The 14554-nt window shown below is 37.4% G+C and overlaps 1 protein-coding gene across 6 annotated transcripts in view; it reads right to left on the bottom strand.

The window, feature by feature from the left end:
* Positions 1 to 14554, bottom strand: part of LOC140435189 (uncharacterized) — a 1123409-nt gene that overhangs the window by 163999 nt on the left and 944856 nt on the right. The gene's annotated exons all lie outside the window — the stretch shown is intronic.

Here is a 14554-nt window from a genome sequence, read left to right as displayed (position 1 = left end):
AATCCGCGAATCTCTAGAGATCCGAAAAAATCCACATAATATCAATCGAGAGGAAGGATACTACTTGTCTCCCATCTGGAATCCCAGTCTAGAGCCGCCGTCCGGTCCCGCTACCACGATGCAGCCACATGATTGGCCAGCGCGCGCTTCTTGACGTTCGCGCCACGGAGTGTGCCGATACGTCCCGACACGACAGGTCACCGCGACTATAAATAGAGCGGTAGCGGAGTAATCGTCGGATTCACTCCCTACCTCTCGACGCGTTAGTGTTCTGAGCTGTTGGACGTGAATCCCTGTCCTGGCATTTGGTTTTCACCTCTGGCTGCGTTGAGTAGTTGAGTTACTGTGACCAAATGCCCATCTTGGTAGTTAGTATTCGCCTCTGGTTGCGTTGAGTAACTGAGTTACCGTTGCTAAACTACCCATCTTCTTGTCTTTTGTTTCTTTTTCTTCTTCTCTTTTTTCCTTCTTTTTTGTTCTCCTGAAGAAGCTACATACAATTGTAGCGAAACGTCGAGATGAACCCACTTTTGGGTCACTCACAAATGACACGGTCCAAACCCGGAAGACGAATAAACTATAATTCTGACTCTGGCCGTGGAAGCCTACGATTTCAAGACAGTAGTAGTGATTTCTGTGATGATAAGTCCGAGGACGATTGTACCATTACCACTAAGTCGAGCAACTGCGTGTTCCCACTCTGTCTCTCCGAATACTTTCTCTGTATGCTCTCTGCGTAGACGTCTAAGATTTCGAAAATCGTTCCTAGATTTGACGAGTAATACTAGGGAATGTTTCAATAACCTCTTTGGAATAAAAATTAATGTGCGATATTGTTCCTCAAACTGATAGAACATTAGAATTTTCCAAAGACCATCCTAATTATATATTTAACCAGATGAAAATGCTTTTCTTAAATGAATGCAGGTATATGGTATATTTTGTATAATAATTTAGTATATCTCAATATACTACAAAATATACCTGCAGGCAACAACCACTGTCAGATTACATACTAACAGTAATCGCATAAAAATAGAACGGGGGGTAAGACAAGGAGACCCAATATCACCTAAACTTTTTAATACGGTGCTAGAACATGCTTTTAAGAATTTGGATTGGATGACAAAGGGAATAAAAATAGATGGAGAATATCTAAACAACTTACGTTTCGCCGATGATATACTTATAATAGCTGAAGATCTAGGTATGGCAAGAGAGATGGTACAGGAACTCGTTGTGGCTACAGAAAGTGTAGGTTTAAATATAAATATCTCGAAAACAAAAATCATGATCAATTTGGTACCCAACCAGAACATCAGTATTGGTGGAAAAGAAATAGAACTCGTAGATAGATATAAATATCTGGGACATGAAATTATGATTGGCAGGGATAACCAGACTCATGAACTGAAGAGAACAATCGGCCTTGGGTGGGCAGCATTTGAAAAACTGAGAGAAACTTTTAAAAATGAGCTGCCCACATGCCTAAAGAGAAAGGTATTTGATCAGTGCGTCCTCCCAGTCTTGACGTACGGAGCAGAAACACTTACCTTAACAAAAGCAGCAGCTACCAAACTGAGAGTCACGCAGAGAAGAATGGAGCGGTCCATGTTAGGAATAACTCTGCGAGACAGAATAACCAACGAAGACATCAGGAGAAGAACCGGAGTGACTGACATCATCGAGAAGATAGCCAAACTAAAATGGAGATGGGCAGGACACATAGCCAGAATGACAGATGGGCGATGGACAAAGAGGTTATTGGAATGGAGGCCAAGGGAAGACAAGAGAAGCGTCGGTCGACCACCTACAAGATGGACTGACGATTTAAGAAGACTCGATAAAAACTGGATAAGAGCGGCGCAAGATAGACGGGGTTGGAAACATGAGGAAGAGGCCTATGTTCAGCAGTGGACTCTTGAGGCTGGATGATGAAATAAATGCAAATGTATCACTGTTGCATATAGCATATATATTTTAATTAATTGCAGCACTGTTATAAAGAGTTATTACAATAAATGAAATACATTCAAATAAATAATTGATTAATACAACTGACCTATATCTGATGCTTTGGTAGTTTGGCTATTTCTAAAAATAAATTTTATTCAACAAAAATGTCGAGAGACGCCATTGTTTGGCATTCCTTTTGAGATTATTACAAAGCGGAATCCTGCCGTGAGACTCGTTTGAGGGTGGAATGATTTTAAATTCAGGAATTTTCCTTTTAGGATGAAATGCCTGGAAAGCTAATCGATATATCATATTATACTCATCGAGAATATAATACAGACGTTCATCAAGTCGTTTAGAGATATATAGAGTTGTTTCCATCTGTAGGTATAATATAGTCTGGCGAAAATTTCCCGTCATCGCTGTAACTAATAGAATTGCGGCGAGAATACTAAACTTAGTAAGTTGAAAGTTTATAGTATATGTCATGTATATATTACGAAATTTTCAAGCTGGATCGACGTTACTAACAATTTGTGTTAAATTTAATGGATACTAAGTTTACTCAGTAATCTGATCTGATAGTTCACTTTTTAATAGTTCGTAAAAAAATAAATAATGATTATTACACTTTGTAATTAAACTAATTTAATTTCTACAGATTATTTACATGATCTTAAATATTTCCTATCAATAGATTATACCTTTGTGTTTTAGTTTGACCGTTGATTGAAATATTGGATATAATATTTCAATCAACACTTTGATGTAACGACATTTGAAAACTTTACTGTTGTAGAGTGCTCCAAATGTCTCTCCATAATCAAACAGCACAGAATTTTAAATAATTCCCTTGTTAAAAAAAAATTGTTTATGTAAATTATTTCTTAATCTAACTATGACACATTTCAGGGTAGTGTCTTACATAACCAAAACTCTAAAACAGCAGAATACGTATCTAGAAACGTGACCCCCTTAGATATATAAAAAATACGAATGGTTCAAGATCGTATCTTAAATATCTGCCAATGGTGCATTTAAAAAACAACTTAATTCATTAAATTATGATACATAAATAAATAGTGAATGCATTCAAATGGGACTTGACATCAACACAGATAAGACCAAATTTATGATAGTATCAAGGAGTCCAATAAATAATGAACAACTAACTCTTGGTGGACAGCAAATAGAGAGAGTGACAAAATATAAATATCTGGGAGCTTACATCAACACAGAATTAGATCCAGACCAAGAGATCAGGGTACGAATAGAAATGGCAAGGGCAGCGTTCTTAAAATTCAAGCAATTGTTCTGTGACAAAAATCTATTACGGGGTACGGGGTAGAAACATGGACATTATAAGCGCAAATAGTTAAGAAGCTTGAAGCCTTTGAACTTTGGATATACCGGAGAATGTTGAGAATTCCATGGACTGCCAGGGTCACCAATGAGGAAGTGCTGAGAAGGATGTGTCGAGACAAAAAATTGTTGAGAACAATAAAAGTACGCAAGACTGCATACCTTGGACACATACTGAGAAATGATAAATACAGTCTTCTGCAGGTCATCATGCAGGGTAGAGTCGATGGCAAAAAGGGAATAGGTAGAAAGAGGAAGTCATGGCTACGAAATATTCGAGACTAGACAAATATGACTGTAGACGAATTATTCCACGTTGCAAAAGACAGAGAAGCTTTTAAAAATGTGGTCGCCAACCGCCGTTAATGGGGACGGCATAAGAAGAAGAAGATGATACATAATAAACGATCTTTGATACCAGTTTTATTATTACAAAAATGTTGATCTTTTCTTATTTGAATTCTTGTTGCTTGATACACTATGTTTGTGTGCAACAATCCTTCTATGTAGATATTGGTATGTTTGCCCAATATATGTTGATTTGCAGACTTTACAATTTATTTTGTAAATAACATCCGACTGATGATCTTCATTAACAATGGGTTTAAATTTGATAACCTGATAACTTGATTTTAAACCCCATTCGTTGAGGTCATTGAAAAATGTACGACATTAATTCCAAATGATTGCTTGATGCGTAAAAGAATTTTTGGCAACTATGCCGTCTAAAAGTTATGGTTCTAGTAAATCTTTATAAACGCTTATCTGTTAATATTGTTCTGAAGCTATTTTCTTGTGGCATGTTAAAGTAATTACTATTTAAATGGGAATAAGCCACAATTAAAGGTTAAATTAATTTTATTGACGTTTCAATTTCCACTTCGGAAATCGTTTTCAAAATACAAACATTAGTAAATTGATTTTAATTCGCGTTTTCGCGAATACACAAGTCTATTCTTTTTTCTAAAGATTCCATTAACCTTCTAAACGGTAGGGGATCAGCTATGATGTCATTAAATTGACGTTGAATTCTTTCTTCCAATTCTTGGTTAGAAAAGGAGTATATTAACTTGGGAAAGTTAATATGCTCCTGTATATATATATATATATATATATATATATATATATATATATATATATATATATATATATATGTAAAAGATAGGCCATATATTTGGCCATTTAATATATATATATATATATATATATATATATATATATATATATATATATATATGTGTGTGTGTTTTCTTATTTATTTTTCTGATTTCCCAACATTAGCCATATAGGCTTTGCATTTGATTGGAAAATATTCCCCACTTTATAAATTTTAACCCGAGCAACCCAATTTTCCAGTAATACCAACTAAATTATGACCATTTTCAAAGAGGCCAATTCAGTTAATCGGTAACTAAGTAAATCTCAACAAAAACCCAGAACTACTTCCGGACAGGGCCTCCATCACGGAAACTAATTGACTCTGCTTTTTTACGTGGTGGTTTCTCGACCTTTTTGTTGGTGCAATGAAGTGCTTCGGTCTTTTAAGTATCGCGCTCGTCTTACACAAACCATCAATCTCGAAATTGTGCTTGGTGTTGCTAAATCGGATACGGAGCAGTTACAAAAACCTTGTAAAAACCGTGTTCAATTTACTTTTTATGAGATTTTGTGAGAGCGTCGATGATTGATGAGAACTAAGTTTAATTAAAGAACATTTTTGCCATGTATGTAAAGGAAATTACGGTTATACGTGTTTTAATAATAATATATCAGATTTTGTTGACATATTAAAGTTTTTTTCTCTTATTTTTATAGCTTACTACTAAAAATATCCATAACAATCCTCGCGAATATTTCTTTATGGTTATACGTCAGCAAAAACAAAATTGGAATTATGACACAAAAAATCAATACGCCTTTTTCCAGGACGTATCGTTCGCCACTTAAGACTCCATAACTCCCAGAATATAGGGCCGATCGTTAAGGTCGCTCTTTCTTTCAAGAAGTCCCTTAGTAAGGACATTAGATGCATCTGCTGCTGAATTGCCTTAACAGTTTACCCTGTTTGCTATGCTTTATATCCTTATTAAGTGACTAGTTATTATGGCAAATGAAGTCATTTATTCGAGACGATGCGATGGATGGCTGCTTGTTACAGCGACTTCCACAATATCAGAGACATATGCTGTTGATTATAGTTTGTAAAATCTTTCGTACATACATTAGTTTGACGCGTTTCATTAAATACTACAAGGGTTAAACAAAAGTATACATTCCAACTAATCAAAAGTAATTTTTCTTATTAGTTGTCACATCCTTGCTTTTGATTATATTCTTTTTTTTAAAAGCTGGTAAATTTTTTCTTGCTTGTAAAAGTTCTTGCAGAACTCCTAATTACCTTTTAAACCACACTATTTTTGTTTTGTTTTTTTCTGTTCTCTATGGATCAGTCAAAACACACCATTAAAAGATGTCACGAACAAAATTTTAACTTTTCAACTAAATTTTAAAATATATTTTGTCCATTATTTTAAATGTTATATTTTATATGTGTGTTTTTAATGTTGAGTGTCGTAGCTTTACACAAATAATCTCAACGACTAGTAAGTTGTAATGATAATTTGAGTTATGTTGTAAATATTTACACTTTCTTCTAATTATAGTGTCTTGAAGAAGGAATAAAGGAATTCCGAAAGCTCGACCAAAAGTCAAAAGAGTGTTTCTATATCATCCCGGCCAAACCTACTGACTGCAGCCCTAATAAACTGCGTTCTTTGTTTATATCGACAGTCAATAATATCCAGTATTTCTTGTATATATATATATATATATATATATATATATATATATATATATATATATATATATATATATATATATATATGTATATATTTATTTGGGTATCACATGCGGCAACTTAAACTTGGTAAGGTTACATTATGAAATTTGCAATTTGCCTAATAAACTGCGTTCTTTGTTTATATCGACAGTCAATAATATCCAGTATTTCTTGTATATATATATATATGTATATTTATTTGGGTATCACATGCAGCAACTTAAACTTGGTAAGGTTACATTATGAAATTTGCAATTTAGTTAAATTTTGCAATGGATTGCGTATTTAGACACCGTCTTTTGTTTACGCTGTTCGACCTGACCTGGGTTATGATGTAATTGTTAGGTATTCAATAATAAAAGTACAATCTATATTTTGAAGCGAAGCTTCTATACGGGCGTTGTATTACTTTTTTTCCCTACAGTAAAATGCTGAGGCGAGCGTCACAGAACTATTGCCACAAGATGGCGTTGTCCTGGATAGAGTCATAGAATAGCGGCTCTTGACATCGATTCACTACTCTCTATAAATTCGTTTCTAGTCATATATTTACTCTAAGCAGGTTTAAATTAAAAACTACATGAAAAATAACTAACAAAATATAGACATTAAATGAGAAGTAAAAAAATGAAAAGAATATATGTCACTAAAAGATTCAATTTGTAACGATTGTCAAAGTTTAATAAAAATTATAAATGTCATCCGATTAATAACAACATTGAATCATCTGTTTAAATTTTTATAATAATTCTCGTTTTAAAATACTTTCATATAAATACAATTATTATTTTTTTAAACATATTATTTAGTTTATATAATAATTAAATTTACTAACAAAGACTATTTATTTGTAGTTTATTATTAATATTTAATCTGAATTTGACGTTTGTCATAACTAAACAACATATGCTTTGTTAATACGTTAACAGGTGGCGTTAGGAGCAAGCATAATAATTTATTTAATTATCTAAAAATAGAGGAGTGCGCCCTAGATTTTTCATCCCTGTACCAGCCGACATGTACGGCACTACAAAAAAAGTAATTTAATCAACGATCCGAAACTATGAATGCCGCAGTGTATTGTTGTGAATTTATTAATTGTTATGTCTTTAATTTATAATGTCTTTACTAATTTATTATATTGTTCCTACTTTAATTTATTAAAAGGCACGATCATTTATATAAGTTTATTTATCACTACATATACAATAATTTATTAGTAGGCGAGCGTAACAATAATACCACGAGCGCGAATCTTCTTTATTAACTGTTCCTTCCAAATAAAGTTCCGTTATTATATACCAGTGCCGTTATCTCGAATAGTCTAAAACCTTCGATGGCGAAACGGTAAAAGCAAACTGGATTTCCCTCGCATCGCTTCTGGAAGGTCGCTCAGGTAAATCGAGGCCTCTCGTAAACTCTACAACATATTAGATTAAAAACATGTTTTAAAGGTTAAAACTATGACTCATATTTTTACGTAACATTGCCCCCCTCTCAAAAGATGGTTCCTCCTGGAACCTTTTCGGGACTGGAACCGGAACTGTATGCTGGTATCGGCAACTGGACCCTCTTTTACAACTTCCAGTTGTATAAAAATGACAAGGGACGGTTTTCTCTCCGCACCAGTAACTATGCGGATTGCAACAGACTAACACCTGGACTTCGGTGTCTTTGAAGATCTCCTCCACCATATTTCGGATAACCCTCCAATCTAATTGGCGGCACTCCAACTTTGGTATGGCTAACTTTTGCACGTCGGACTCTAGTACGTGCTCTCTCAATTGAAGTAAGGCTTCCCATACATCTCGGTAGGTAGGTTGGTCACGGGCAGTGTCTTTTGTCACCAGGTAGAAAAGGTAACGTGATGCATCTTGGAGCTTCAAGGTTTTACCGGGAGCTGGCACTTGGCATTGAAGTTCTGCAACTCGACCAAACTTCCTTCGAAAGACGGATGCCAACCCTGGTGCGTCTTTGATACTGGCCGGGATGGTAAGGGCCAGCGAGTAGTCATCGGGGAGCGCGAGTAGATCTTGCTTTTCTTCAGTGGTAACACCATGTCTCGCTTTACCGGTACCTCCATAGGAACCCATGAATTCCTCAAACGTGAGGTCAGACACATCGTGGACTTGGTTTACTTCCACTTCTTCATCTACGTCGTGGTCACCTTCGAAAGATGCCAACCGGTTATGGTGTACTATCATCGGCTTTCCCCTCGGAATCTTGCTTATTCGGTAGATGACATCGTTGATCTTCTCCATAATGAGGTATGGACCTTCCCAAAACTGCTGCAATTTGGGAGAACAACCTTTTCGCTTCTTGGGATTATACAGCCATACTTTGTCGTTCTTCTTAAAGCAACCCTTTTCGGCTTGTGTATCGTACCGTTTCTTCATTCTGTCGCTAGCGATCTGAAGGTGGGAACGGACCAACTCATGTACATCGTCCATTCTTCTTCGTAATTCGATCACATAATCTTCACCTGCTACATCTTCTCCAGGTTTACATCCAAACTCGAGATCACAAGGTAGTCGCATTTCGCGTCCGAATAGGACTTTGGCTGGTGTCTGGCCTGTTGATTCGTTAACAGCAGATCTGTAGGCCATTGTGAAGAACGGAAGGTATTGGTCCCAGTCTCGCTGATGATCGGACACCATCTTTGTCAAATATTTGCCAACTGTCCTATTCATCCGTTCTACCATACCATCAGATTGCGGATGATATGCTGTAGTTCTTGTTTTCTTCATGCCTAGTCTATCACATATTCCTTGGAATAGATCGCTTTCGAAGTTCCTGCCTTGGTCACTATGGATCTCCAAAGGCACTCCAAATCGGCTGATATATTCTTGGATCAACTTATCTGCAACGGTGGCGGCCTTCTGGTCTGGAAGTGCGTAAATCTCGACCCACTTAGTGAAGTAATCCATTACTACCAGCATGTACTTGCCTCCATTTTCACTTTCTGGAAATGGCCCAGCGATGTCCAAAGCTATTCTTTCAAACGGGCTTCCAACATTATATTGTCTCATAGGAGCTCTCCTTTTTCGGTAAGGCCCGTTACTCGTGGCACAAATAGTACATTTCTTACACCAGTCTTTTACATCGTCGGAACTGTTCATCCAATAAAACCGTTCCCGAATTCGCTGAAGGGTTTTCCTTACACCAAAATGCCCTCCCGATGGACTGTCGTGTAACTGACGAAGTACTTCGGCTATTCTGCTCTTTGGGATCACCAACTGTCTTCTCTTCTCTGAACCGTCATCATTTTCCAGGACTCGTTTAAGCAAGCCATCTTCCATGATAAATGAGTCCCACTGGGCCCAATACGTCTTAACTACTGAGCATAGGTTTGATATTTCTTGCCAAGGTGGTCGACGGTTTTCCTCTTTCCATTTTCGAATTTTCTGTATAACTGGATCTCTTTCTTGTTCTTCTCTGATCTTAATAGGCGTCCAGTCGTCGTTGACCATCGTTGTTCTTAGCACTGCTGCTTCCTTGGATTCCGTTTTGTTGCAGTGGGAACACTCTACTGGGCATGGCCTTCTGGAAAGAGAATCAGCGTTTCTATGGCTAACTCCGGCCCGGTGCTCAATCTTAAAATCGTATTCTTGGAGTCGTTCGATCCACCTGGCTATCTGACCCTCTGGATTCTTAAACTGCATCAACCACTTAAGGGCGGCATGGTCGGTTCGGATTAGAAACTTTCTGCCATAGAGGTATTGATAGAAGTGCTCTACTGATTTAACTACTGCTAGAAGTTCTCTCCTCGTGACGCAATAATTCCGCTCAGGTTTTGAAAGAACTTTACTAAAATATCCGAGGACTCGTTCCTGTCCTCCTTGAATCTGAGACAGCACTCCTCCAATTCCCACATTACTTGCATCTGTATCTAAGATGAACTCTCCTTCTGGCAGTGGATACCCTAAAATTGGTGCTGTTATTAAATGCTTTTTCAAGGTCTCAAAGGCATTTTGGCAGTCTGTATCCCAGTGGTAATCTCTTGCTTCCTCTGTAAGTCGCGTTAATGGCTTAGCGATATCTGCAAACTTCTTAATAAACCTCCGGTAGTAAGTACATAGTCCAAGAAAACTTCTCACTTGATGTTTGTCAGTTGGTTTTGGCCATTCCTTAATGGAATCGATTTTTCCCTTATCCACGGCCACTCCTTCTTTACTGACTATATGACCCAGATAATTGACTTTACCTTGAAATAGCTGGCACTTCTTGGGGTTTAGCATCAATTGGGCAGCTTTAAGTCGATTAAAAACGTTTTCTAAATTCCTCAAATGATCTTCGAATGTCTCCCCCAAGACGATTATGTCATCTAAATAAACCAGGCATGTTTTCCAAGATAACCCTCTCAACACATTTTCCATAAGCCTCTCAAATGTCGCAGGAGCATTACAAAGTCCAAATGGCATAACGTTGAATTGCCACAATCCAAATCCTGTGGTGAAGGCTGTCTTTTCTTTATCGACTGGGTCCATTTCTACCTGCCAGTATCCAGACTTTAAATCTAAAGTAGAAAACAATTTACTTCCAGCCAATGTGTCCAATGTGTCATCGATCCGAGGCAGAGGATAACTATCTTTCTTGGTAACGTTGTTCAGCAAACGGTAATCCACACAGAACCTCGTCGTTCCGTCTTTCTTCTTAACCAGGACCACCGGAGAGACCCATGGACTCGTAGAAGGTTCTATCACCCCGTCTTTCTTCATTTCCTGAACAATCGTTTCAGCTTCCTCTCTCTTCGCCTGTGGTAATCGTCGAGCTGTTTGACGAATTGGCTTAGCATTACCAGTATCAATTTTATGCTTAACAACGGTAGTTCTTCCCGTCTTTCCTCCTTTCGGTACGAAAATATCACGATACTGCCGCAGAAATTCCCTTAATTTCCTTTTCTCCATCTGATTTAGAGACTGTCCTGCAACTGCAACCATTTGGTCGAATTTGTCGTTGGAATTATCAGATGTTGTCGCCTGACGAATTATGGATGTCACAGGTACACAAGTTCCTACTTTTGTCTCTTTCTTTATGGTCACTGGGTAGTCGTTGACATTGATAAGTCTCACAGGAATTTCTTTAGCCGAAGTCACCAATTCCTTTCCAATTATGATTCCACGGCCAACCTCATCGTCGTGGTTCCAAGGCTCCATCATAACAGGTCTCCCTTCGTCTACAATTCCCTGTAGTCGCGCTACTATGATCGTTTCGCTTCTCGCAGGCACGACTGTATCTTCTGTAATGGCTGCTTGCACAGTGTTGTCATTATGTGGATGGAGAAATACCTCCTCGTTGCCAACTTTGATTACCTTATTCTTAAAATCCAATTGGAATCCATGCATATTCATTACGTCCATTCCTAATATAACATCCTCTTCGATGTCAGCAACTATAACAGTATGGACAAACTTTTCTGCCCCAATTCCCAATTGTACCTGGATTTCTCCATGAATGTTGGCATTTTCACCTGTAGCGGTCCGAAGTCGTAACCTCGTTGGTAACAGTTTCTTTCGGCTGTTTATAACTGTCGGGCGTATAATGGTTCTGGTCGCTCCGGTATCCACCAACAACGTATGCTTTTTACCATTTATGTCTCCATCTACATATACACTATCTTCACGACATTTCAAAGAAGCTATTAGTATGAGAGGGTCTTTGGAAAAGTTCTGGGTCGAAGCTGCCCCCCTAAGGCTGACCCGTTCTAGTTTTCCTGATGGTGAGTTTCTTGATTTGCGTCGTACCTAGGGTGCTTACAGGAGCTTCGTACGTGTCCTATTTCGCCACAATTCCAGCATCTGATGGTCTTCGTTTTCTTGTATGTCATGCTTTTCATCATATTAACGAGCTGGTCAAGTTTATCTTCATCTCCTTCCTCTTTTACAGTCCTAACTTTACTGTACCCGCCAGAGGCCTGCGTAGCTGACTCGTATTCGAGGGCGGCGGATAGGACATCAACCAGCGTCTTGTGACGAGCTAATCGCAGTGTTCTCTGCATTTCATGATCACGAAGACCATCAATAAACGTTTGAACGGCCAATTTTTCCATCATGTCTTCGGGAGCTGTTGGATAAGCATATCGTACTAATCTGGCAATATCTACCTCATATTCTTGAAGAGCCTCATCTTTCTTCTGTCTACGATTTTTAAGCTGTGACTGATATACATGCTCCAAATGTTCGTGGCCATATCGCATATTTAACCTCTTCTTCAGTTGTTCGAAATCATCGGTCTCCTCTACGGCTATGGTCTGAAGCACATCTAAGGCATCTCCTCGAAGAGCGATAGTCAGGTTTACCGCCTTTTCTTTTTCAGACCATCCATTTGCTCTTGCGGCTGATTCGAACTGTTTCATGTAGTTGTTCCATGATGATTTTCCGTCGAAAGTTGGGACTTTAACATGAATAGAACCTCCACTTCCTTCAAATTTCGGCCGTGTCCCCAACTTACATTTCGTCTCGTCTTCTTTTATCTCCACTGTAATCGGATTGTTACCTCTCTCTGCTGTCCCTGTTTCCTCCATCTTCCTTTCCATTTCTTTCATCTTTTCTTCGAAGGCCAACATATCGGCAGCAACTTGATTTTTTAACGAAGATATTCTATCGTCGAGGGCAGACATTTCAGAAGTGACTTTAGAGATTTCCGAAGAGATGTTAGCAGAGACTTTGCTTTCCAGCGAAGAAATCTCGTTAGAAACTTTGTCTTCCAACGAAGCGATATCGCCGGAAACTTTGGCTACATCACCAGAAACTTTGGCTACATCAGAAGAAACTTTCGAAATCGACGAGAGGACAGCATCTTCAAATATATAGGTCTCTGGATCTAGTCCCTCTTCTAGCAAAGCGTTCTTTAGTCGTTGGACTAACTCAGCCTTTTTTCCGGTAGAAGCTAATTCTCTGTCTTCAAGATGTCTTCTTAAATTAGTCACTGTCAGCTCATAAATCGTAGCCATTTTCACAATTTATTTTATATTCACTTGTAATTTATTTTCGCAATTTATCTTAAGTATTCCACTGTTCTGACACCATTTGTTGTGAATTTATTAATTGTTATGTCTTTAATTTATAATGTCTTTACTAATTTATTATATTGTTCCTACTTTAATTTATTAAAAGGCACGATCATTTATATAAGTTTATTTATCACTACATATACAATAATTTATTAGTAGGCGAGCGTAACAATAATACCACGAGCGCGAATCTTCTTTATTAACTGTTCCTTCCAAATAAAGTTCCGTTATTATATACCAGTGCCGTTATCTCGAATAGTCTAAAACCTTCGATGGCGAAACGGTAAAAGCAAACTGGATTTCCCTCGCATCGCTTCTGGAAGGTCGCTCAGGTAAATCGAGGCCTCTCGTAAACTCTACAACATATTAGATTAAAAACATGTTTTAAAGGTTAAAACTATGACTCATATTTTTACGTAACAGTATCAAATTACCGAAAATGGAGTCAAAATTTTCCGAAAATCAAAGATTGTCGCTTGTCCCAAAATGGACAATCAAAGATTGTGATTCATACTGGGTCAATGACCCCAAACTCTATTGGTGGTGTCTTTTTTACATCTTCTGTTTTATCATGACGACATTACTGATTTGATAATTTCAATTTAGAAATATTGAAAATAACATACTTTACCATAATTTCTAGATGGAGCAAATTTATAGTTTCATCGTACCTGTAAAAAATAAAAATCATAATTAGTTAATACGAACTAAGTTAAGTAAAGTACTGTTACAATAAAACTTTTAATCTTAATCTAGATCAGTGATGCCCAAAGTGGTCTATATCGACCCCCAGGGGTCGATGAAAGCCTGCAAGTGGTTTACGTTGGCAAAAAAAAATTGGGAGGTCTATAAAATGGAAATGGGGGTCAATAGCAAGAAATTTCAAACATCAGTCATTGTTGTACAAGCAAAGAGAAAAACAGACATTGCTTATTTGACAGATTTATTTGTTAAATTTAATATGGCGAAATTTGATAAAAACAAAGTTAATCATTTCAGCGTTTCTTGTCAGAACCAGAATTAAACTAATGAAGCAAAACATTGGACGTTATGAATTTTACCAGTTCGTCAATTTGTTCCAGGTAATCTGCCATGAAGACGATGTTTCAATCTACGTCCAACATTTGAATGCCGTCTATTGAGATTTTGAAACTAGATTTGAGGATATTTTGACGCTGGTAATACCGCACTGATTATCAATATAATTAGTGACATTGAAGAAACGGATGTTTCATTACAAGAAAAATTGATTGGAATAAGCCGTAACCAAGAACTTAAATGCACAGTTTAGACACGGATATCAACAATTCTGGCTTCAAAAAGACATACCTGTTAGTTATTCCGTATTATGGAATACAGGCAGAAAGTTTTTAATTACTTTTTCT

This window comes from Diabrotica undecimpunctata, chromosome 2 (assembly GCF_040954645.1).
Source record: "Diabrotica undecimpunctata isolate CICGRU chromosome 2, icDiaUnde3, whole genome shotgun sequence".
Taxonomy (NCBI): domain Eukaryota; kingdom Metazoa; phylum Arthropoda; class Insecta; order Coleoptera; family Chrysomelidae; genus Diabrotica; species Diabrotica undecimpunctata.
This window is presented reverse-complemented; position numbering and strand designations above follow the sequence as displayed.